Raw genomic sequence first — 25,656 nt, forward strand, 5'->3', positions numbered from 1 at the left:
CAGTGGCAGAAGTTACAAAGAATGAGCCAGGCGTCCTTGGCCCCAAAATTTTCGACAATTTAATTTATGGCCCCAAAAATTTTAAAATTTTCTCTTTATATATAAGGCCCCCAAAAAGGTAAATTTAATCTGATGGCCCCAAAAAATTAAATAATTTCCCTTGATATCATATAAATATATATTATAAGCATCAAAAGTCTTTTCTAAGTCTGTTCTTTCACACGAGTTTCACTCTGTCGTTTGACATGCTATTTGAATAGGAAAAGTTGTTTTTTTTCTTTATTCTTTCTCTTTTTCATTGTATCCTTACGGCGTTTTTCTGTTCTTCTTGAGTGTGGTCTTGATATGGAGGATGATCTAGCCAATTTGAGACTTCGTGATGAGAAAGAGGAGGCGTTCCAGGAGGAAGCGACGGTAGGAGATCAGGACTATCGGATTTGTTTAGTGGCACATTGTCTCACTGATAGTGTTGTCCACTTCCCTTCTCTACGCAACACTATGGCCGATTTATGGCATCTAATTGGAGGGATATGTATATCAAATCTAGATGATAAGAGGTATCTTTTTCAGTTTTTCCATGAGATTAATATGCAAATAGTGATCTCGGGTACTCATTGGTTTTTCAGTAACCATCTTCTCATTCTGTAAAAAATTCAGCAAGGAGAAAATCCGTTAGATATTTTATTAAATCTCACTGAATTTTGGGTCCAAATTCATGATTTGCCCCCAGGTCTGATGACTAAACATATGGCAAGACAATTTGGTGATTTTTTGGGAAAATTTTTAGAATATGATACTGCTATAGTGGCTTCGGGTTTTAAACGGTTTATGCGAATTTGTGCTCGATTGGATGTTACTCTTCCATTGAAAAGGAAGAAAAAGATCCAGATTGGGAAAGACAAGACAGTATATGCTCGTTTTCAATATGAGAAATTGAGCCTTTTCTGTTTCATTTGTGGCAAATTGGGGAATGGTGAGAGCTTCTGCCCTCTTAGGCTTCGGATTGAGCCGATGAACATTATTTTTGGATGGGATTTATCTTTGCGTGCAGAGACACGGCAGCGCGGTAAGGCTGATAATAGGTGGCTCCGTCAGTCTGATGGTTCGCAGTGGAGCAAATTGAATATGGAAGGTAGCAATCAAAGTAGTAAATGGCCGAACGATATGGAGAATAATTATAGGAAGGAATCGTGGCAACAGTATTCAAATCCAAATTTAATACCTTTGGATCCTAGTCAACAGATTTTATATAAAGAATTTGACAGCTGGCGCAAATTGGGCAGTGGTTCAATTCATGGTAATATTTCTGGGAATGGGCCCTTGGATTTAATACTGGAAGAGGAAAATGATTATTTAATTAATATGGAAGGAAAGAAACGACAAAGGATTGTGGAGGGTTCATCACTTATTGTAGGGAAGAATGGCGATGTAAGTCATTCTGATGTAACGGCTAACTCTGGTGATCAGAGCAGCCGAATACGATGAAAATAATTAACTGGAACGTTCGTGGTTTGGGGAGATCACGAACTGCTAAGAGGCTTAAAAATAAGTTAAGAGTCGTTAATCCCCAAATTTTGTTTCTAATGGAAACAAAATTAAGTGCTAAAAAGATGGAATCAATGAGATTGAAATGTGGATTTGAGAATGGAATCGATGTTGGGGCGGTGGGATCAAAAGGCGGTTTATCGCTAGGGTGGAAGGAGAATTCGTTGATTCGCCTCAAGTCTTTTTCATCGTTTCATATTGATGTCGATGTTCAAGATGTTGAATGTGATACTACTTGACGTTTAACGGGTTTTGCCAGGAACCCGGAAGAAAAGAATGGAAAGGAGTCTTGGGAATTACTTAGGCGTTTGGGGCAAGATCAAATGATCCCTTAGGTTGTTCTGGGGATTTTAATGAGATTGTGACTCTTTTGAGAAGAAAGGACGACGACTACGAGCTGATCGTCAGATGCAAGATTTTTGAATGGCATTGGAAGATTGTGGACTCAATGATCTTGGCTACAATGGAAGGTGGTTTACGTGGGAGAGAGGAAGATTTTTCTCTACAAATATAAGGGAGAGGCTGGACCGGGGTGTTGCAACTTTGAATTGGATTAATATTTGTCCTAATTACCAAGTTGAACACTTAAATCATTCATTCCCAGACCATTGCCCGATTTTGTTGGATACTTTTAGAAATCAGAAGAAAAACACGTCTTCAGCTGTTTTTCAATTTGAAGCTAGTTGGTGTCTGGATAATTCTTTGAAGGGAGAAATTGAATAAGTTGGGGAGAAACGGCTAGAAGTATCCCTGATAAGCTTAAGGGTCTTGGACAACATCTTTTGAAATAGAGTAGAATCAAATCTAGAGAATCAAAGAGAAGTCGTTTGGAACTGGAGGAAAAATTAAATTGCCTTTATGATCGAGAGCCAACTGATTCAGTTATTGCTGAAATTACAGATGTACATGTGGGACTTAATCTTCAGGCTGATTAGGAAGAATTATTTTGGGAGCAACGAACTCGAGTCAACTGGCTGAAAAATGAAGATAGAAATACTAGCTTTTTTCATAAAATGGCTGTTCAACGGCAGAATCACGGTCAAATTAATGAATTAGAAGGGATGAATGGCACAAGGGCTCATACAATAGAGGAGATGTTAAAACTAGCTTCAGATTTTTTCGAAGATTTATTCTCGACTTCTGAAATGGGATCTGATGAGCGTGTTTTGGGGCTGGTGGAAAAACGAATTACTGATGATATGAATGATTCTCTACTTCAACAATTTACGGAGGAGGAAATCACATGTGCTGTTCAAACGATGGAACCATTGAAAGCCCTCGGCAGTGATGGATTTCCAGCAATTTTCTTTCAAAGGTATTGGCAAATTATTAGTCCTGAAATGTCTAACTATTGCTTATCTATTTTGAATGGTGAATCTGAGATTGAAACCATTAATAAAACCCGTATTGTTTTATTTCCTAAAGTTGATAAATCGAAAAATCTCTCTCAATTTAGACTTATAAGCCTTTATAATATTGTTTACAAAATTATCACGAAAGTCTTGGTGAATTTATGAGTACTATTTTGGGAAGTTGTATTAATGAAGCTCAAGGGGCTTTCCTTCTAGGAAGACATATTTCGGATAATGTTCTTATTGCTTATGAGGTGCTTCATTCTTTGAAAATGAAGAAGAAAGGAAAAAAGAGGAATTTTGCGCTGAAACTTGATATGAGTAAAGCGTACGATCGTGTTGAATGAGATTTTTTGGCTGGAATGACGACTCATTTAGGGTTTCATACGGACTGAATTGTTCTTGTCATGAGATGTGTTTGATCGGTTTCTTATTCGGTGAATCTTAATGGATCGAGCAGTGAATGGTTTTCACCTTCGAGAGGTCTAAGACAGGGTGATCCTCTTAGTCCCTATCTCTTTCTTATTTGTGTTGAGGGATTCTCAACTCTTATTAAAGAAGCTGAACAAAAAGGGGTTAATGAGGGGAGTTCCTATTGGCAGAGAAAGATTCTCGATAAACCATTTATTTTTTTCGAATGATTGTATTCTTTTTGGGGACGCATCTGTTGAATGGGCTAAGGTGGTGGGTGATGTTATAAAGGAGTATGAGACAATTTCAGGCTAAAGGGTGAATTTTCAAAAATCTCTGATATACTTCGGGGCTAATGTTAATGTCAATATCAAGGATACCATCACTACTACATTGGGAGTAAGGGTTGCTTTAAACCCGGAGAAATATTTAGGGTTGCCAATGATGGTTGGACGTAAGAAGAGTTAGGCTTTTGCTAATTTTATTGACCGGTTCAGAAGACGCATAGATGGCTGGAGTTTACACTACTTATTGATAGGGGGAAAAGAAGTTTTTGTCAAATCAATCCTATAATCTATTCCAGTTTACGCAATGCAATGTTTTGAATTGCCTAAACTCTTATGTAGGAAGCTTGAAGGTCTTGAAGGTATTATGAATAAATTTTGGTGGGCTAATAATAAATCGCTGAAGGGTATTCATTGGAGTAATTGGGATGTTTTGTGTAAACCAAAGAGTGTTGGTGGGTTGGGTTTCAAAAATATGCTTTTGTTTAATAAATCGTTATTAGCAAAGCAAGTGTGGCGTCTTTTATCCCAGCCCAATTGTCTTTTAGCCGAAGTCCTTAAAGCTCGTTATTATCCACATTCAGATATTTTATTAGCCAAGATAGGTTCTTACCCTTCGTTTACTAGGCAGAGCATTTGCAACGCTTGTGATTTGATTGCTGATGGAGTTTTGTAGAGAATCGACAACGGTGTTATGGTAAACATTTGGAATGATCCTTGGTTGCCTAGAGTGGAAAACAACAGAATATCAGGGCAACGTATAAATCCAAGATGGACGACAGTAGATCAATTAATTGAATTTGAGACAAGCACCTGGAATAAGGGACTTATTTATAGCCTTGTGAATGAAGATCAGGCACAACGTATTATTTCCATCCCGATTTTTGAGACTTCAACGGAGGATTTACTGGTGTGGAAGTATGAGGGGTCTGGGGAGTATTCGGTGAAAAGTGGTTATAGAGTTCTTGCTACTGACTACTTACAGAACATCAACTACATCAACTCTACTGCTGATATCTACAAGATTTTTTAAAAGTTTTTGTGGTCTATTAACATCCCGGAGAAAATTAAAATACATATCTGGAGATTACTTAACAATTATTTGCCTTACTACGGTAATTTATTGTTAAGAAAGTTGAGGAATAATTCTGACTGTCCTCTTTGCAAGGAAGCGTCAAAAGACACGAATCATCTGTTGTGGTCTCGTAGTCTTCTTCAGGGTGTATGGGCTTCCTTTCAAATTAAAACTGCTCCTGTTGATAACACTTCCAACTATAAGATTCACTTTGTCAAAACTTTTATTATAGCGGATGATCAAAGCAAACAAATTATTGCAATTTCTATTTGGACCATGTGGTATAGGAGAAATCAATTGATTCATGAAGGTGCCAAATTTTCTCTTCAGGAAGTGCTTGGGTTCATTCGTGGTTATGTTTAGGAAGTAAATCTTTGCAAAGAGAACCTCGGTGGTTCTGATGGTTTTCTGATAAAAGGGTATTGGAGGCCTCCAGTTTTGGGTTTCATCAAGATTAATTTTGATGCTACCTTTCAAAGAGATTCTAGAACTTCTACAATAGCAGTTTTAGCCAGAGATTTTAGAGGTGAAATTAGAGGAGCCGAAACTTATCTGATAGAGGATGTTGCTGATGCGTTCATTGCTGAAGCAAGGGCATGTGAAAGGTTATTACTGTTCGCGCGAATGATGGGTTTCCGGTGCCTGGTCGTAGAAGGGGATTCTTTGACAGTTATCAAACAGCTGCAAGCAAGGGTAGAAGATAAATCGATACTCAGACCTATTATCCATCACATTCGAGATTTAGAACATTATTTTGAAAATGTAGCTTACCTTTTTATTCCTCGTTCTGTTAATGATGCAGCCTATACCCTGGCAGTGGAAAGGCGAAGAAGCCAAAGATCTGGGTTTGGGGTTGATGGAGTTTCGGCTTCAGTAACGCGGTCTATGGAAAGGGATTGGAGGAGCTGGATGCAGACGAATCAAAGACTGTCATAGTTTGCTTTGTAGTAGAGAAAGTTCTCTGAATCTCCATGACTGGTTTCAAAGCACTTGGGTTTTCCTCTCAAATCTGAATCGTCTTTTACAAGGAGAATGAAGCTATTTTTGGCTGGTATTTGTGGGTGCTCTCTTTTTTGTTTGAAGAGTGGGTTTTGTTTTTGGCTTTTGTGGTTTTTTAGAACGTTTCTATGTGTGCATTTATGGTTTTGGACGTTTGGTTTGTTTCTTTTTTATATTTCTTGCTGTTTGCTTTTATTATTTTACTTGTTCCAGTGTTATTTGTCTTTTCTGCTTTATTTTGATGTAACCACCTGGCACTTCGAGCCGTGTGCTAATAATATAGTCTTTTCATTCAAAAAAATATATATTATAAAAGGAAAGAGATAAATATCAAAATATTAGTGCACGGTCTAATTTGATAGATAACTTTAATTTAATACAATTATATTTGTAGATTACATATTAAATCAATTTTAAACGTAATCCATAAAGAAAACATGCTTGTATATATGAAAATTGAGTTATCGCTTATTTCACTAAGTTCCACGTGTCAATAAAGAGCTGAGAAATTAGCATCATCAATTATCGTTGATGGGCAAATCATGCAAATGAGTTTATTACTTCTGATTTGGAGAAATCAACTAACGTCCAGTTTTATTTTTGATCTAGTGGTTGCTTCACGGTTCTTATTGTAAAAGGATATGCAAGTTATTGCTGAAATTTTGCCCACCATCCGTTTGTTCCATACAATTTTAGCTTAGAAAGAGAGAAAACAGATACTGTTACAGGGTTAAACTGCCCTCATAACAAAAATCTATGTCACTCATTTTACAACACACACATGCAACCAATGACTTCCATATTGAAATGTCTGGCAGCATCCCCTGACTAACCATCTCTTCTAACCAAATCACAGCTTCATATTGCCTACCTATTGAGCAAAGCCCCTTTATAAGTATGTTAAAAGTTTCAGAACCAGGCCAATGGGATTTGATCAGCATCTCCTCCAAAACCCGACTTGCTTCAAGAAATTTACCATCTTTGCACAACCCATTCACCAAAATGCTATATGTTTCTTTGTCAGCTACACAACCAACCTGCTTAGCCATCTTCTTCAAATATCCAACAGCTACTTCTGAATCCCCTGCATTACAAACGCATTTCAGTACAATGTTATACAACCTGACACTTGGAACACATATTCCCTCTTTCATATCCTCTTCAATTATTTTCACTACTTCACTAACTCTCCCTTTCTTACTCAAAGCTTCTGCCTTTGCTTCATACATGGACAACGATGGCCAAAACCCTCTCTTACGCATTTCGTCAAGCACTTTCTCACCCTCATCCACTCTACCTTCACCATATAAATCAATGGCCATAGCACTGTAGCTACCCATACTAGGAACTCCACCTCTTATCAAGGCTTCATTAATCAAGCGTTTAGTAGCTTCTGAATCTTCCCCATCTCTACATTTACTTAAATCAAGTCGTTGTCGACGACTGTTAGGAGCCTTTCCTTTCTCAAAACCTTGCCAAGAATTCCTAAAGCTTCTTCAACCTTCCCATTATCACATAAAGCATCCAATAAAATCCTATAAATCACGATATCTTCACCACTACCCTTTTGGGAAATCCTCCAAAACATTGAATATAGCAAATGGATAGCTTCATCTAACCTCCCATCATCACATAAACCCTTCATTAAAATCCGATAACTTTCTCTATCAGGGTAACAACCTTGGAAATCCATTTCTTGAAAAATATTCAAGGCAAGATCGGATTTTTTAAATTGACAAAGCCCTTCCATTAATAAGTTCAATGATTTCACCCGAGATTTCACTTCCAACCTCCAACAGTTATCCAAAAAAAGCTTATATGCTGCTTTAAAATTAGACTCCTTCAGCACTACTCCCAAAATGGTACTAAAAGATTCGGTAAAATTGACACAATTGAATTGAGGTATGCTGTTAAAGAGACTGACAGCCTCATTTACCATTCCAGCACTTGCAAAAGTTCTGATAGCCCCGACAAAAACTGAGTCTTTGCACTCACAAGAATCGTCTTTCATTTGATCAATTACTTGCTTCATCTCTAAAATTCGACCAGGGTTCCCAAGAATGTTGATTATGGTGGCATAAACGGGACCATTGTGACGATAGTTGGGGTATTTTTGTTGGGCTTGGTTGAAGATTTGGAGCGCAGTTAATGGGTTCTTTTGAGTTGATATAATTTGAGAGAGATGTGTTGGAGTTAAAAATCTTGGCCATCTAATGCTCATCGCCAGCTCAAGCATCTTTTTGCAATTCAGAACTTGAAATTTGAGTTTTAATATCAGTGAGGCATTTAACCAAACAGCTGGACTACCAGTGAACTATTCTGGGAACTCGGGTATAAGGAGTTCCCCATATTTCAATTTTTTTTCAAATAGTTGTGCTGTCCACCACTGGCAGCCGCCGTCTCCAGCTGAAAAAGGCACCATAAGTTTTCTCTCCTTGAGCTCTAATATGTGCTACCTGTACATATATATACTCAATTAGTTATTAACCAAAACGTAATGCATCAGAACTAACCAAAATATATTTATTCTATACCCTACACAATTTTTCTCTAAGTTTTCTCTAGTTTATTCATGTGCTTGAAAAAACCTCATATCATGTCTAGATTTGAGAACCAAAATACTTGAAAAGAGAAATAAAGAGCCTTAAAGCATAGATAGCCATGTTCCAGGACAATGCTAATCTTATTTCAATTCTATTGATCAATCAATAAGGATGAAAAATCAAAATCAATCTCAATTTCGTTTAGCAGTAAAAACCCTATTAACCATCACCAACATATAATTAAAATTAAACAAATTACCATCACTCATGATGCCAATACCATAAAGTAATCGAACAAAACTTCTCAATATAAAATGCTAAAAAACAGGATTACGGTCATTACAAATTAGTTAATTAGTTGTGATCTAAAGACCATTAAATAAAAATTAAACTAAACAGGTGAAAACTAAAGACCATTACTATTCATTAGTTTTGAGAAATTAATATTAGTATCATTTTATATATTGGAATTACTTGGAAGTCTTAATTGAAGCAACCAATATATACCAAGGTTCTTAGAATGGAGATTATGGAGTAAGGTATGAGTTAAGAACTTGTTTGATTATATATAAAGTCAATTATTTACTAACTTGTAAACTATCATCTAAAACTAAAAACAAAACACAGTAGAATAAGGTATAAGTTCATACTTGGCTTTTAAATATGTCATGACAATATAAATACATGTAACAAACAAGTCACAAAAAATGGCACTAAAAATAGCCTAGAACTTTAGGTAATTCCAACCATTGTTTATCAAATACGACCTTTAGATCTGCTAAGAAACAAATGCAAGCCACTAAAAATTTGGAGGTGGTATCAAAGTTCAAGTTAGTCTTTTTATATACTTAATTAACCACCTATGGCTATTATTCAAGGTTCAAATTAGCAACAAGTTAAAAAGTGTCTCGAGACAAAGAGGAGCATAATCTCAAAACTTGTACCCCAATGTCTTGAGACATATCATCATCGAAGCAAAATACTTAAATAAGGAAGTTCTGTCTTGAGACTTGTTGTCACGAAACACATTGTTGGATTTTTAATACTTGAGTTTGGATTTGAGTCCCGTCTCCGTTTTCGACCCACGTAACCCCGAGACTTGATAAATGAGAATACTCTATATCTTTAATTCATGTCTTTGGATATAGATAATGATTGATTTGATTTGAATAACAATTTACATGATGAACTTGAAATGTTGCATTGAGTTAGTCAAGGTTGCTTTGGCAACCAAATGTGACCTCTCGCACTTGGATCCGTCAACTAGGTTGGGCGTAGGGTGTTACATTTAGTGTTGAACAAATTACCACAAGTCTTTAACAGCAGGCATTATTTGAAGGCAAGCGGCAGCTATTCAGTGCAGCAAGTAATTGGAGGAAAATTGCAGAGCAAATGACAAAGTTAGCAGCAAACAGTGGGGAATTTTATTGGTACCGTCATCAACTTTGAATCATGACACCAGCCAAATAAAGAAGGCACCATTAGCTAAATATCTTGAGTATCTAATAATCTAAATGACCAAAATTGATTGAATGAATTTTATATTCAGAAAAACGTTAGATCCGTTCAAAATAATAAATCGGTCAAACAAATTGATAATCATTACATAATTTTATTTTTGTTTATGCATAAACATGGAATTTTCCTTACAATTAAGAGTAAAACAGAGTGTTTAATAACTTCAAGATATATGAGTATGTATTTATATATATTTGATTATTAATAATAGATAAAATTAAAATTATATGTATTTATTTTTAAAAAGTAATACCCTTGAATTAAGTTTTGAGTTTATATGGATTAGTGGATGGGCTTCTTATTAATGCCTGATTCCCACAATGTCGCCCCCACCATCAAGCTGACTCATTTTGCTATGGACTAATGGAGTTTTTGTCTTTGGATGGGTGCCTGTTTTCCTAAGGTTGCAACATGGGTTGAACTAAGGTATTCATAATACAACACCAGAACTTCTTCCAAATTTCTCATTCAATCTCAAGTCTTGGGTTTGATATAAAAAAATTAAAAATCTATATCCAATATACTTATTTTTATTAAGATTTCTATGTTTTTATAGCTAAAATTAAATAAAAGTAACATAATTTGATTCATTAACAATATGATATACTATAAATCACATCAAACATCAAACTTCTTAACAGATTTTAGAAAGCGGGAGAAGAATCAAAGGTTAATAGGTTACTAATAATAAAAAGTGACGAAAATTTAAAAGTACAAACAGTAATAAGAAGAATCATATTCTGTATTAGGTGATTTTGGATTTAGAAGTAGAAAAGAATATAATAACAGTAATAGAGACTAACCTCAATCGCCAACACTCCCAGCTTTTCAATTCCACGTCTCTCCTTGAAGAGAACCCAAACTTTACACTAAAATACTTGAATAATTTTTCAATGTCATCAAGCTTTGAAGCTAACCCGCAAAACTAAAGCAAACCTAAATTAAATCTGACCCAAAAAATGAAGAACTTAGCATAACAAAAATACCAAACTTCATAATTCACTGATATGTATACATATAAGCAATTAAAATTCTGTTTAACTGATTAAAAAACAAACGTATCATGCTTTAGAAAAGCAAAATAAGTTTATTAATAAAGCAGTGTTGTCAAAACAAAACTACTGAAATTCAATTACAACAAGCACCCTTAGAGACCCAAAATTCAGATAAAATTTCAGCATCAAATTCATCTCAGTACACCAGCAGACAACATAACAAGACAACCAAATTGCTAAATTATAACAGCAATTCCTAAGAAGCCAACATAACAAGCCATTTTTTATGCAGAGAACTCTACTTGGTGGAGATAGGAATCAAGTTCAAGAAGTTGAAGTCATCTGAGAAGATGCGCATGATTAAAAAAATAAAGCGATTTTTTTCTTACAAAGATTGACAACTCTACTTCCGACTTCGCCAATACTAAATTTACAACTATAACATTGTGACTATATTTGTTGCCTTGCCAGTTGCCACCCAAAACAGTCAATTATTTTGCAAAAATGTATCAAACAAACTCAAGCCATAAGACAGCATTTCCATCAAAAAAGAAGAAATAAGGAATAAGTCATACGACAGTAAATTTTAATACTCGAAGACGAAAGAGGAAAAAATCGAAAACAGCCTAGTTAGAAATCAACTGTTTTCCCTCCTCTTTATCTTTCAATTTCTTTGTTGTTGTTGTTGTTTTTTTTTTTTTTGCAATGGCCGGCGTATACAATAGAGGAAATTGAAGAGCGCCGACTGAAATCACACATCAGAATTTTAACTCATTCAGATTCGATTAATTAGAATGTTACAAAAGGACTAAATACTTCACCTTCGTCAATCCCGCGTATGAAGTACTCCACAACAAGAGAGAAGAAATTGAAGTTCGACCAGCAGAGAAGAACCATACAAGGGCGGCACCAACGAGCAAGCACACCGACGAGGACGAAACTGACGCTCCAGCGGCAAAGAAGAGACAGCGGGCGGTGATTTGGGGTTTTACTTTTAGACGGATTTTTGTTTTTATTATTATTATTATCAAGTTTTTGGTTCTTGTACATTTGCGAAAATAAAAATAGTGTAAAAGAAAATGTCATGTCATTTCTAATGCTTATACGGTATACATGTTTAAAAAATAAAAAATAGAAAAATTTATTAAAGGAAAATATTTCCGGCCCGGTGACGCCTTTCTCAATCCATACCTTTACCGACGGCCAAACTTATACTGACAGAATGCTGCTGCCCGTCAAATATTATCATTTAAACCGACGATTAATTTGGTCCGTCGGTAAAGTATTCTAAATTATTGATGCAATCCGTTGTGTAAATTATTTACCCTAACAGATTCAAACCGTCAATATAAGACTTTGTCAATAAATAACATTTCTTTTAGTAAGGCACCAAAAGTTCTCTCTCCTCCTTTATATCAAATTAGATTTATACGACAGACCTCAATTATCTTTAATTGGTCCAATTTCTAATCCAAGGACTAATCAGTAAATTTTTTCATTTTACTAATTAGTAAATTTTGTCCAATTTTCCCAATTATCTTCAATTTGGTCAAATTATTTTTAAAGGTTCTCTCTCCTCCTTTTTATCAAATTAGATTTATCTGAAAGACCCCATTTATCTTCAATTGGTCCAATTTCTTTCTCTATGAACTAATTAGCAAAATTTTCTATTTTCCTAATTATCTTTAATTTGGTTTAATTTTTTATCTATTCAATAATTCAATTCAATTTATCAATTTTAAACATCTTATATCACCCTATTATAAGTATATATCAGTTTAATTTTATTATTCGAATATCTTTAAATTTTTACATTTTATTTAATTTAGTTCATTATACCAAAACACATGTAACTTCCAAATTCAAACTCCAATTTTTTAAACCAATTTTTAATACATACTGTTAAAGTTGTCCATTATCAACAATTACAAAAAATTCAACTCAATTTTACATTTTAATCCATATGAACAAAACTAACTTTCAATTTTTACAATTTAATCCATTTATCAATTCTAAATTTCTAAGCTATTATTTCAACACTAAAAACTCCACAATTCAATAATGACAACATCTCTAAACTTTAATAATTAAAAAAAACACGATTCTAAATTAGAACGATCCCAAAAATATAAAAATTATTAAAAATGTGTGAGAAAAAGCTCACCATGCAAAGCTTCCAAGTTTGACCGAAACTAGAAGTTTTCAAATCTCTTTTATTTTCTAGTCTTCGTGAGAAAGATGGTAAATAGTGATAAGGATGGCTTCCTTTCTTTTTAATTGTTTTAACATATAATTTAAATTAATAAAATATTATTTTAATGAAATTGCCACTTAAAAATTATTGACCACCGTCCACCACTATTTAAAAAGTGATTAATTGACACTTTAATCTCTAAGCATTTATTAACTAAGCATCTTAACTAATAAAAATCAATACCGATTAATTTTTAAAGTTTTTACGATTTAGTCCTTATACCTTAATTAACTACTAATTCGTCAAAATTATTTATCCAAAATGTAATTCACCCATATAATAACTTTGTAAATACTTTTCTCGATTTACATAAACGAGCTCTCAATACCTCATTTTCCAAAACCATTGACTTAAGGACCAAACCACTTTTATTTTAATTAACCGTCCAATTAGCAAAATTTATCAAATCAAAATCCAGTATAACACTGTATTTGAATCGTAAATATTAAATAATAATATTTGCGTACTCACTCATCAGAATTGCGATCCCAAAACCACTGTTTCTGACACCACTGAAAAACGGGTTGTTACAGATCCGATCGTCACACTCCACAATCAACAATCTACAAGTAAAGGAAGACAACAGTAAGCATTTTGAGGGCTTAGTAAGTTCATAAGAAAATCAACTTAACTCACCTAAGGTTTATATCAAATTAATAAATAGAAACGCAAAGATGCATAACATACGTTTCTTTGACATCTCTAAGCTCTCTTGTACATGTTTACAACATAACCAACAAGTTAGTACATTGATATAATACGATCAAAGTATTCAAATCACATATGTGTACAACCATACCAAATAGTTCCATGCTATTTCAACGTAACCTTTATAAACATATCAACTAAATTCATTATGAATCTTTCCAATCATTTCCCTTTTGTTTTACTACCATTTTCGCCCAAAGAATTATAGTAAATTAATTTCAGATAAACAGGATTGATTTGTTCACACAAGTTGTATAATTCGAGTTTGCTCACACAAGACGTAAGTCAAGATTATTCATATAAGTGTTATCTGATGCTGCTCGCGCAAGCTATAAAGAATCCGCAACATATGCTAGATCTCAATCATCGATAACTAGGTCTCTGACTAGCACTCTATCTGTATCACTTGGGTTTGCTCGCACAAGTTGTAGGTTAGGATTGTTTATAATAGCATTATTAGATGCTTCTTGCACAAGCCGTAGAAAATTCACAACATAAGTTGGATCCTAGCCATTGATAACTAAGTCCTTGACAAGCCAAAAAGCCGAAAGCTCAAACTAGTTTTTCTTTATCTTTTTCTCTACTTGCAGAACGTCCTATCGATTCTGACGCTTCAACAAAGTAAATCAAACAACAATACAATCAAAATTTATCCAAATACTCACTTCAAACAATCCAAAAACACAAGCTTAAGTTAGGTTCTCTTTTGACCAAAACCTTCAACATAGAAAACTTAAAATTCGAATATCTTGGTCTATACTTAATCTTTTCACCTAAAACCAATTCCATTCATCTATTTAATCACCTACGACTAATTCTCAACCTTTAAACTATACAAAACTACTCAATTTATGGTATCGACTTTTTTCGACATGGTTTTGGCTATTTTTCAAATTTTCATTAAACCTCAAAAAATCTTTAACGAAACTTCAAATTAAGTTTAAGTAATTTTAGAAACCTCTTAATCATGTCCAAACTAATTGAAAAACACTTTCAAACAATATTTTTAATCGAAATCCTAAAATCCACCATTAACAAGCCAATTTTTTGCTTTTACTCAAAACATGCGGTTTAATGGCTAAAAACTTGGTTTTAAAGACTAAATAACATTTATAAATAGTTGAATCATTATCTTAGATGATGAAAAATCAAGCGTTTGATCAAAAACTCGAAAAACCCACAAGCTTGATAATAGAGGAAACTATGGGGGTTTTGGGTGTTTCTCTTAACTTCTATGGAGGTTTATGACTAGGAGGATGATAGAAATCAAAGGAATAAAGTTTAGGAATCAAAATTGGAAGATTTGTGCTTAGGAAACTCAAGGGCCTTCAACACTAAAATATGAAGGAGAAACTATCATGACCTTAATATAAATGAAGGGGAAAATAGTGTGTTTTTAAAATTTTGGTTTAATTGCCTTTTAAAAACTCACAATTTAGATCATTTTACAAATCAATCCTTATTTCAAAATTGATGATCTTTTAAACACCTTTTTCAAAATTTGACTTCATTTTTATAAAAATCACAATTGAAAATATTATTGATATACCATGTCGCAAAATTCGAAACACTCTAAGGCTAAAATCCATAAAATACCCTTAAAACTTCTAGGCCCTATTTTGGGGTGTTACACTTCTTTGTGGGTTCCATGAATTGGGTCAGATCAAGTGGGTCAAATGAGGCCCATTTAATCAATTGACCTCCATAGGCGTTCCGTGCATAATGGTCATTGGTTTTGATCAGCGACTCGTGACACTAGAACATTTCCTTACATCTCTAGAATAAAGCATATGCCATAGTAACATTATTATAAATCCATCAAGGACAACTATCACATCAAGTTCAATATCATTTGATGATCCCAACTCCATAAGTTCACCAATCCCTAATAAGGTCAAATCCAATGCACATCCTAAAACGAGCCTAAGGTTGGACTCTATAAAGAAATCATCATGAGACAAGGTCCCACTCCAAGCTCTTCTCTGTTTGAGTAAATGTTCTCAATATATATATTTTAACTTAAGAATAGAATACAATAAGATGCAATAAGACAATTACAAATGAGGAGGAGAGCCTCTATTTATAGTTGAGCTCCCCTAGATCTAACGATATAGATTTAACTATATCAATGAGTGAGATTAGTGTCTATCTGCAAAATGAGATTCCTGAGGAATTTAAAATCTATACATCTTTATCCATTATGATTTACATTAATTACCTTGGTAACTATAGTTTTACTAGAGTGCTTAATTGGGCCACCACTGTTTTTCTCTATGAGTTCCACGAATCAGGCCAAATCAAGCGGGTCAAATAAGCCATATTTAATCAGTTGACCTCCATGGGACATTTTGTGTTCAATGGTCACGGGTTTCGATCTGAGGCCCATGACACTAGAACATTCCCTTACACCCTTAGAATAAAGTATATGCCACAATAACATCACTGTAAATCCATCAAGGACAACCATCACATCAAGTCCAATCTCATTTGATGATCCCAACTTCCCAAGTTCACCAATCCCTAAGAAGGTCAAATCCAATGCACACCTTAAAACGAGCTTAGGTTTAGACTCAATAAAGAGACCCCATGAGGTAAGGTCCCACTTCAACCCCTTCTTCCTTTAAAAAGGGAGGCAAGCAACTATCAACTACCAAAACTCTACTCTTAACATTCTCCATCCACTAAACTTCAATGTTTTTAAACCGAACCGATGGTCGAACTGATCAAGCCACCCATTCGATTTGATTAAAAAATTATTAAAAATTAAAAAAAAAAACCATTTCAACTGATTCTTTAGCTAGCTCAAATGGTCGGTACCTATTTTCAGTCTAACTAATTTAAAGTCATTCTTTGGACCGATACCCCGACTGATCCAATTCAAACATCCTTGCCATACTTGCATCCCTATGTTGTAAATTGCCACAATAGGCCACCCCAGACTTGTATGTTGTAATAGATTCAAAAAGTGAGAATCAGACATATCGAATTTAAATTTTTTCCAAAAAAATTATATCTTGTTTCGTTACAAAACTTAAGTGCAAAGGCTTTCAAAAAATTGTATTACTTGTTATATTCCAAGGATCTTGATTCAGAATCAAATTCGTATTCTAGACTCCATGAAAGAAACATAGAGATTAACTTTTTGGGAAAAATGAAAAACATATTATACCCTTAAAAATAAACCCTTGGTGATGGCTACCCTAAACCTGAAATTGGACTAATGACTACTTTAGCATTGTTTTATAAGTGTATTTGAGAAGCACGATGAAAAAGCATTTTTAAAAAATTTAGTTTAAGATTTAAGTGTTTAATATTGCTATCAAAAAGTACTTTTAAGAAATAAAATATTCATTTTAGAAATGATATTGTAAAATAAAAACATATGCATTTAAATGATGTTCAAATTCCTTAATATTATGATAACTTAGTAAAAATATAAAAAAAATAATTTATTGAATCTTATTATTATTTTAATATATGAAATATAAAATTTAAATATTTTTAAGAAAATAATATTAATTATTTATAAAATTTAATTTGAATAAATAAACTATAATTTAAATATCAAAATACAATCATTATAATTTCAAATACAAAATATTATATAGTTGGAATAAATTTCGATAAAAAAATAATTGTATACCCAATATAAATATTATATAAAATACATTAGATTATAAATGAGGGTTAAAAATATCATTTGACTCCAAAATTGTTTTTTCTCCAAATGCAATAGCTTTTGTGTTTAGATTCAACACACTTTTCAAAAACAATTTTGATTTTAAAAGCTATCTATTTAGCATTGCTTATGGCTCAATAAATTTAGGTCCAATATAAATATTATATAAAATACATTAAATTTTAAATAAGAGTTAAAAATATTCTGACTCCGAAAATGTTTTTTTTTTTAAAAAGGCAATAGTTTTTGGGTTTGGATTGAAAAACAATTTTAACTTCAAAAATGGTCTGTTTTACGTTGCTTATGGCTCAATAAATTCAGGTCCAATATAAATATTAGATAATATATTAGATTAAAAATAAGAGTTAAAAATATCTTTGACTCCAAAAGTGTTTTTTTTTTACAAACATAATAGCTTTTGGGTTTGGATTGAAAACAATTTTAACTTTAAAAATAATCTATTTTGTATTGCTTATGACTCAATAAATTCAGATTCAATATAAATATTATATAAAATGCATTATATTATAAATAAGAGTTAAAAATATCTTTGACTCCAAAAGTGGTTTTTTTTTCAAACACAATAGCTATTGGGTTTGAATTGAAAAACAATTTTAACTTCACAAATAGTCTGTTCTGTATTGCTTATGACTCAATAAATTCAGATAAAATACATTAAATTATAAATAAGAGTTAAAAATACCTTCTTCTTTTTTAACTCTAAAATGCAATAACTTGTGCATTTAAATTTAAAAATACTTTTTAAAAGGCATCTGTTAAGCATTGCTGATTACCCAAAACAATAGATATTTAAATGAGCAGAATTGTTAAATTATTGGCACCTCAAACCCAATATTCAAATATCAACCACTACATTAATCGAACTGCTGAAGTCCAATAGCATAATTTAATGTATAACAAATTGAGAAAGAAAACAAATTTTAAAACCCAAATGCTCAACTTTGACATTAAAATATTAATTAGTTCTACACAATTGTTAAGTATAGTGGTACCCAAATAACGTAAATAAGTAGAAATGAGTATGGTTATATCGATTGCATGCTCTTTACTTATAACATCTTCTGCTTTATGTTGTCAATTAGTGTAGTTTGTTTAACATCTAAAACCACTTGTCCTAGCTTTGGTCCTTACACCTAAAAAAGACTATTTTATTCTTTAAATCTTGGCATCCCAATTGCCCCCCAAGGAAGGTAACTCAAGTATGAAGATGATGACTCTTTTTATAATAACCCTAAATTGCCTCTTACCTACGCCCACATTCCCATAAATGTCGGGGAAAAGTATCATTATAATTCATCACTAGCCTTTGTAAACTTAGATTTTTATTCCACATCATATCGCTTGATTAACTGAATCATCAAATAAAAATCATTTCATAATAATCCAAAAATAAATATCACTTAAATTCTTGAAATTTAGTGTTACTGTGTTATTGGTAATAAACTTTTATATCGTAAAGTTGTGTTTGTACAAGTGTTGCAATAATTTTACATTTGAGCCTCAAAAGATAAAAAAAAAAAGGGTTGTAAAAAAATTGTACAATTTTATACATGTATTATTCCTTTCATGTAATTAAATTAGTGAATCTTCTTTTTACTGACACTACACATGAATTCACATGTGTTTTAATAATATTAATTATAATAAACCTTTTGTTTTCTATGACATAGGAAAAAGAGTTTTAATTGTTTTATTGGATAAATTACTTATTTAATCATTTATATAGTTTAAATATTGTTTTAGTCACTACAATTTAAAAGTTATGATATAATAATTAATATTATTGATTTATTACATTTTAATCAGTTAACTATCAATAACAATGTAATTAGCTGACGTGGCATATTATGTTTATATTAAAAGAAAATTTTAGAAGAAATAGAATAAAAGTCCCTATATATATTTTCTTTTTCAACAATTTAATTTAATTTAATTCTTTTATTTTCTTTATTTTCCTTCTTTTCTTCTTCTCCCATTATCTAACCATTACTAAGTAATAAATGACAAATTGATCTCCACTGTGCAGTAAACCAAATCACCATTCTTTTCATCTTCATTTAGCTTTCCATATATAGATAGAAAACAAAGAAAATGAGGGTGAGAGAAAGAGATGGTGTTGTGAAAGAATGAGCCAAGATGAAGTATGGTATTTGTTTTGGATTTTGTTTTAAGGGGTGGGTTTGGTTCTTCTCTTGGAGTAGGGTTGGCTTTTATTCGGTATGGGGCGAGACGGTCTTGTGTTTGTTATCAGACTTTCACATCCTCAATAACTCTTTTTTTATTTCTTACCTTTATGCTAATTTTGCTTAATTCTTAATTAATTACATTGATTACAATTAAGCGATTCTTGTAAGTTCAAAGTTGGTGATCTATTCAAGAATTCATCTAGCTCAACTATAGGCTAAAGCCCAAACTACCGTTTACACACACAAATATTTGCAGCCCCATTAACCAAAATGGTCCAAAATGGTTACAAATCAATCTCCCCAAAGATACCTCACTTTCATTCAAACAAATCTCTCCAAATAATACATAGAAAAGTGTCACAAAATTATCCAATAAAATAGCAAAATAAAAAAACCAAAGACACTAAAAAACTACTTTCAAAGTGATGCCAAACAAATATAAAGAAGTGTGGTGTACTGCAAGTATACAGGTCAAATTGTAGCATAGTTTAAATTACAATGAAATATAGAAGTATTCTGAGGATTGTACCCAAGAAGGTATAAACTAAAGTCGAATTAAACAAAAGTAAAGAACGTGCAAAGGGAAGTCTAAATAGCTATTTATCTAATCATTATAGCACGACTGATAATAAAATACAGGTGAAAAACTTACTATTAACTAAAAAGGACCTAATTGTAAAAATGACAAAAATTGCAAACAAATTATGCAAGACTGACAAGCAGGAGTTCATGAATTTTCATGGTCACAATTAATCTCAACTTAGGGATTTTTACCGATAACTTCTTAACTAGTCTAATTAATAGTTTTCGGCCAATAATTTTACCAATTTATTATTTAGCCCAATTTATCTTTCGACCTGATGGATCTAAATAGGATAATTGAATCGATTCCGGGTAAAGTCTCTTTTTGGTCTCCTTTACCTAAATTTTCACCTAAAGTTATCAATTCTAGGTTTTTACCTTTATTTAATTCAGTCCTATTATTCAATTTAAACCTTAATTTTGATTAATCACTCCTACTCCAATTAACTAACTTCTCGATAAATTTAGTTACTACTCATCACAACTCTACCATACCCACTTAACTCGTAAGCCACTTAATAGATTTAACAATGAATAATTAAAAGGGTTTAAAGATGCTCAATAGTTGATTGGTGGATTCTAATTATGGAGATTGTGTTGGAGCAGAAAAAACAATTCTCATAGATGGATTTGTTTGATCACTCTTGATGATAATAATCCACATGAACAAAATTAATGAAAAATTAATTTATCTAAATAATGAACGAAATTGCAAGTCTACAATTGTTGGAAAACTAAAATCAAAATAACAACTTTGTAGAGAATCCTTAAAACTAAACTACTTAGCAACTACTAACTATAAAAAAGTTCCCCTAATCATCTTCATAAAGTAGTATTTATACTAATTTTAAGATTTGACCTAATTTGAACGACTTTACCTTGAGTTACACTTAAATTTTCGATTGTGTAGACTAAAGCGCCCCTTCAGATTTTAGGTTCGTTGAGTTTTAATGCCACAATGCCATAGGTCTAGTGTCACGGCTTTCCTGACAGTTTGCTCGAGTCTTTATAGGGTGGCTAGTGTGTCGCAATTTTGCCTCTTAGTGTCGCCACTTCGCTGCAATGTTGTGATCGACTTTCACCTCTGGCTACTATCGTGAGTGTCATGACTTTATCTATTGAATGTCACAACTTTACTTGCCAATGCTGCGACCTCCAGTATTCAATGTCACAAATTTAGCCACAGTCCACATGCAATATTGATATTTCTCGAAACTCTCCTCCCAAGTGCATGTTTAGCTTCAATATCGTGACTTCATGTCTTCAATGTTGTGACATTTTGAGTAGTCATCTAACATCTATTTCATTTGGATAAAGTCATTTCTTGCACCAACTACATTACTTAGAACACATGATTGACCTGCCATAATTTGTAGTGGTAGATTAGGTACTTTTTGGCACTTAACGAGCTTGTTTTTTTTAGCTATTTTACATAGTTTCTACGCATTTTTAGTTTTATTAGCTTAGATTTAATTTCTTACAAAATAAGTGTTTTTACGCAATAAATTTGAGTTAGTTGACCTATTGGGCTAATATAGGTTTTAACATAGTTTTAACAAGTTCATTGAGTGTGCAAGACACCTATTTGCAAGCCTAAAAGCATTAGAAATAGCAATCGGGTCGCAACACGAGCTTTCAGGGTTGCAACACAGTGAAATGAACTCCAGATGTGAGATTCAAATTTGTGTGTCGTGACACACATAAGATGGAGAGAAAAAATTAATTAATGGTGTTTTCGTCCGCACAATCCATATTTAACATAATTAAAGCTTGTAATTGACCTAATTAAGTAGCTAACTTTGCCTACAAATAGCAAAACTTATGTTAAGCTATGGGAAGCTAATTGGGAAGTCGTTTTTAGGTTTTATCTAGTAGATTTAATTATACTTAGGATTTCAATTAGGTTTTATTTTATTTTCAAAAATAATTTATTTCTTGTTCTTCAACTTGGATTCGATTTAAGTCCAAGCATTTATTATTAAGCGTTTTAGTATTTTTCTTTCGCTTCTCGCTTTTCAACATCGACATCTTGCTAACTATTAAAGGAATTCACAGAATCAAGCACATCCAGCTTATCAAATGGATCAATTTCTTTCTTCCTCTCGTTTTAATTTAATTTGTGTGTTTCGCATGATTGAATCATTTCTAGGGAAAATGATATTTAAATTCATGAGTGGCTAATTCCTTTAGGAAGATTAACGAGCAGACGTGGCAGTAGTTAACATAAAAACGAGGATTTACCTTAAAATTAGTTGGCTTAAATTGTGCATGCTTAAACCCTAGGCTTGACAACCCTAGGAAGTAATCTAGGTAGATAGGTCGAAAGGATAAGTCTATTGAGCACCTCGTAATTTATCCCAATTTTAAACTATGAGGTCAAAAGATAAGTGGGTTTCTACCGATTAATTAATCAGTTAGAGGTCGAAAAGTAATAATTGGTTAGTTATTAGCTAATTCATTAAAACCCAAGTTTTGAAGTTAATTACAAACTCTGAAGCAAGTTAATATTCTACTTGTTATTAGAGATTTCATTAATTGTTAATTTCTTTGAAGTCAATTTGTTTTATTTTTATGATATTAGATTTTATTGTTATTTTTCGTAATATAATTTTTAGTTATTATTATTTAGACCTAGTAGAAAATAATATCAAGTTTAATTCATCCTCCCTTGGGTACGATCCTCAGAATACTTACCAAGTGTTTCATTATTAACAAACTATATTATAATTTGACCAATATATTTGTGGACACCGCTCCTTTATTATATATCTTTTTGCTGTAGTATTTTCAATCCAAAAGTTTGCACGTTTGGCGGCAGTCAAGTTGTTGGTGCTATTGTCGATGAGGTTTTGACATTAAATTAAATTTAATTTTCTGCAATTAGTAGGATAAATAGAAAAATTAAAAATTATAGATACAAGTTTTATATTTTCTAATTTTAATTGTAACTTTTATTTTATTCTCTGTCTTTGATTTTAGTGTATAACCCGAAGTGGAAGCATTCTAATTGGGCCATATTCTGGTCCGAAGCGATTTTTTAGACGCAACTATCAATTGATGCAAAATGACCCATATGTGATAGTTGATTTACCACAGGAAAATCCATTATTTGACAATCCACTTGAACCACAAGCACAAATTTGAGGAGAGCCACTGATGGCTTAACAAAGAGCTTTGCGTGACTATGGACTACCAATTCTAGATGTCATGCGAGGCAGCATTGAGAGATTAGTGATTAACGCTAATAATTTTGAGATCAAGATGGCTACTATATAGATGATCCAAAACACTTTGCAGTTCTGAGGCAACATGATGGAGGATCCCAATTAGCATTTAAAACAATTCCTTCAACTTTACAACACATTTAAATATAACGAAGTCACCTATTTGTCTTCAGTTGTTCCCCTTTTCATTGTGTGATAATGCATATGATTGGCTTGATTTGCAGGAACTAGGTTCGATCACTACATGGGATGATTTAGCTAATTTTTTTTTACATAAATTCTTTCCCATCAGCAGAAGTATCCAGCTCAGATGTGATATTGCAAATTTCAAACAGATTGAGGGTGAAACTCTGTACGACGCGTGGGAGTGATTTAAGTGTGTACAAAAATTAAACTTTCTCGCAATAGAAGACAACACTTGAAAGAATGAATTACAATTGAACTCACAAGTGTGTACAAGTGAAAATAAGAATAACAAAAAGAAATGATTGGATTTTTGTTCTTGATCTTTATAAGCTTGTTTCTTGCCTTCACATAAGTGTCTTTGAACCATATTTATATCTCTCACTGATTTTTGGATTCATTGGAAGGAGTTTGTAACACCCCAATACCCGATTCGATCGTTGGGTCTGAGTTACGAGATATCACATTCGTTGTCGAAGCAACGGCGATCAATCACAGTTTTTGCTATTTCATGAATAAATGCAATCAAAACATGCATTTGATATAATATACAATTATTATTGGGTCTTACACGAGCTTAAAAAAGCTCAAATAGTAATCTGAGGTAAAAAAAGGACCAAATTATAAAAGTTTCAAAATGCAAGGTTGACCCATACAATCTATCCTATGGCATGCCAACAAACAATATAGCTCAATTTTGCATTTCATATTTCCAATTCACCAACCAATTCATCAATATATACATATAGCATAACACAAGTCATCACAATTCAAAACCAATTTCACATTTTCATCAAATTATATTATTTTCAATTCTATTCAATTTAGTCCTCTATCTTAATACAATCGTACCAATTCAATTCAAATAACCAATCTCAGCTTACTTTCATATCTTACCATGCTAAATAATAGAAATATGAAACAATTAAAGTAATTTGAATTATAAAAATATAAACTGAAATTTTCAAGCTACTCGTTGACGGCTTTGCATTTTCTTTTCCCTCTCAACAAATCCGGGTCGATATTAGCTGTAGACTAACATAAACATATAGCACTACCAATAATCAGCCAATTCACAATCAATTTATGCAAATTTTATATTTTATTCAATTTAGTCCCTAAAATCGGGACTAACCTAACTTTCAATTTAAGCTCCAAATTAAAATCTAATTTCACCATTATTCATTACGGACCCCCTATTTCTCATTTTTACAATCAATTTTACATTTTATTTGGTTTGGTCCCTAATGTACAAAACTATTAATTAGCATTACAATTTAGTCCTTTTTCACAACTAAGCTTAAAATATATCCACTTAACACCTAAAAATTTCAATTCTCAAAAATGGAAACTTTTAAAACTTTAACATTTTTACAATTTGGTACATGGACTAGCTAAATCAAGCTCTCATGACCTCAAAAAATAAAAATTACAAGAAAAAGACTTAATTGCACTAACCAATTTATGTATTGAAAGCTTAAAAGTGCCTAATGGAGTTTTCTTCTTCTTTCTTTCTTTTGATTCAAGTGGAGAAGATGTATTTCTCTGCCTTCCCTACGAACATGCATATATATATATAATTTAAATGGTTAATTAGCATAATTAACCTTGCTTTAGTTTAGTTAAACTTTATTTTAACTAAATTATATAATTATATCACCCACTACATCTAAATTTGACATAGTCTAATTGTTATTTTAGATCTTTGATTAATTGAAATTTAAATCTTTGAGCCATTTATTAATTACAAGTCTACAGTGATTGAACTTTACGATTTAGTCCCTGGACCTCAATTAAGCCCTAATTCGACTAAATTACTTGTCCAAAACTCAATTCATCTATAAAAATATTTACGGGATAGGTTTATGGAAACGGAGTCCTGAAATCGCTTTTTTTGACACCACTAGAAACTAGGTCATTATAGCGTTTCTAACCATTGAGAGTATTAATTTCGTGCATTTATTGCAACTGGCAAGTCTATGTCTCGAGACATAGGAGGATTATCTTGAGATAGGAAGAACAAATTGATTTTTGGAGCATATTATCTTGATATAGGATAGGGTATGTCTTGAGCCATTTTGCAATATGTCTCAAGAC

General features: G+C 32.5%; 1 pseudogene; it reads right to left on the minus strand.

Annotated features, from left to right (window-relative positions):
• Window positions 1-4,586: 4,586 nt before the first annotated feature.
• LOC107931960 (pentatricopeptide repeat-containing protein At1g05600-like) lies at window positions 4,587-12,123 on the minus strand (annotated as a pseudogene).
• Between the last annotated feature and the right edge of the window lie 13,533 nt (window positions 12,124-25,656).

The sequence above is a fragment of the Gossypium hirsutum genome, chromosome A12 (assembly GCF_007990345.1).
Source record: "Gossypium hirsutum isolate 1008001.06 chromosome A12, Gossypium_hirsutum_v2.1, whole genome shotgun sequence".
Classification (NCBI taxonomy): Eukaryota; Viridiplantae; Streptophyta; class Magnoliopsida; order Malvales; family Malvaceae; genus Gossypium; species Gossypium hirsutum.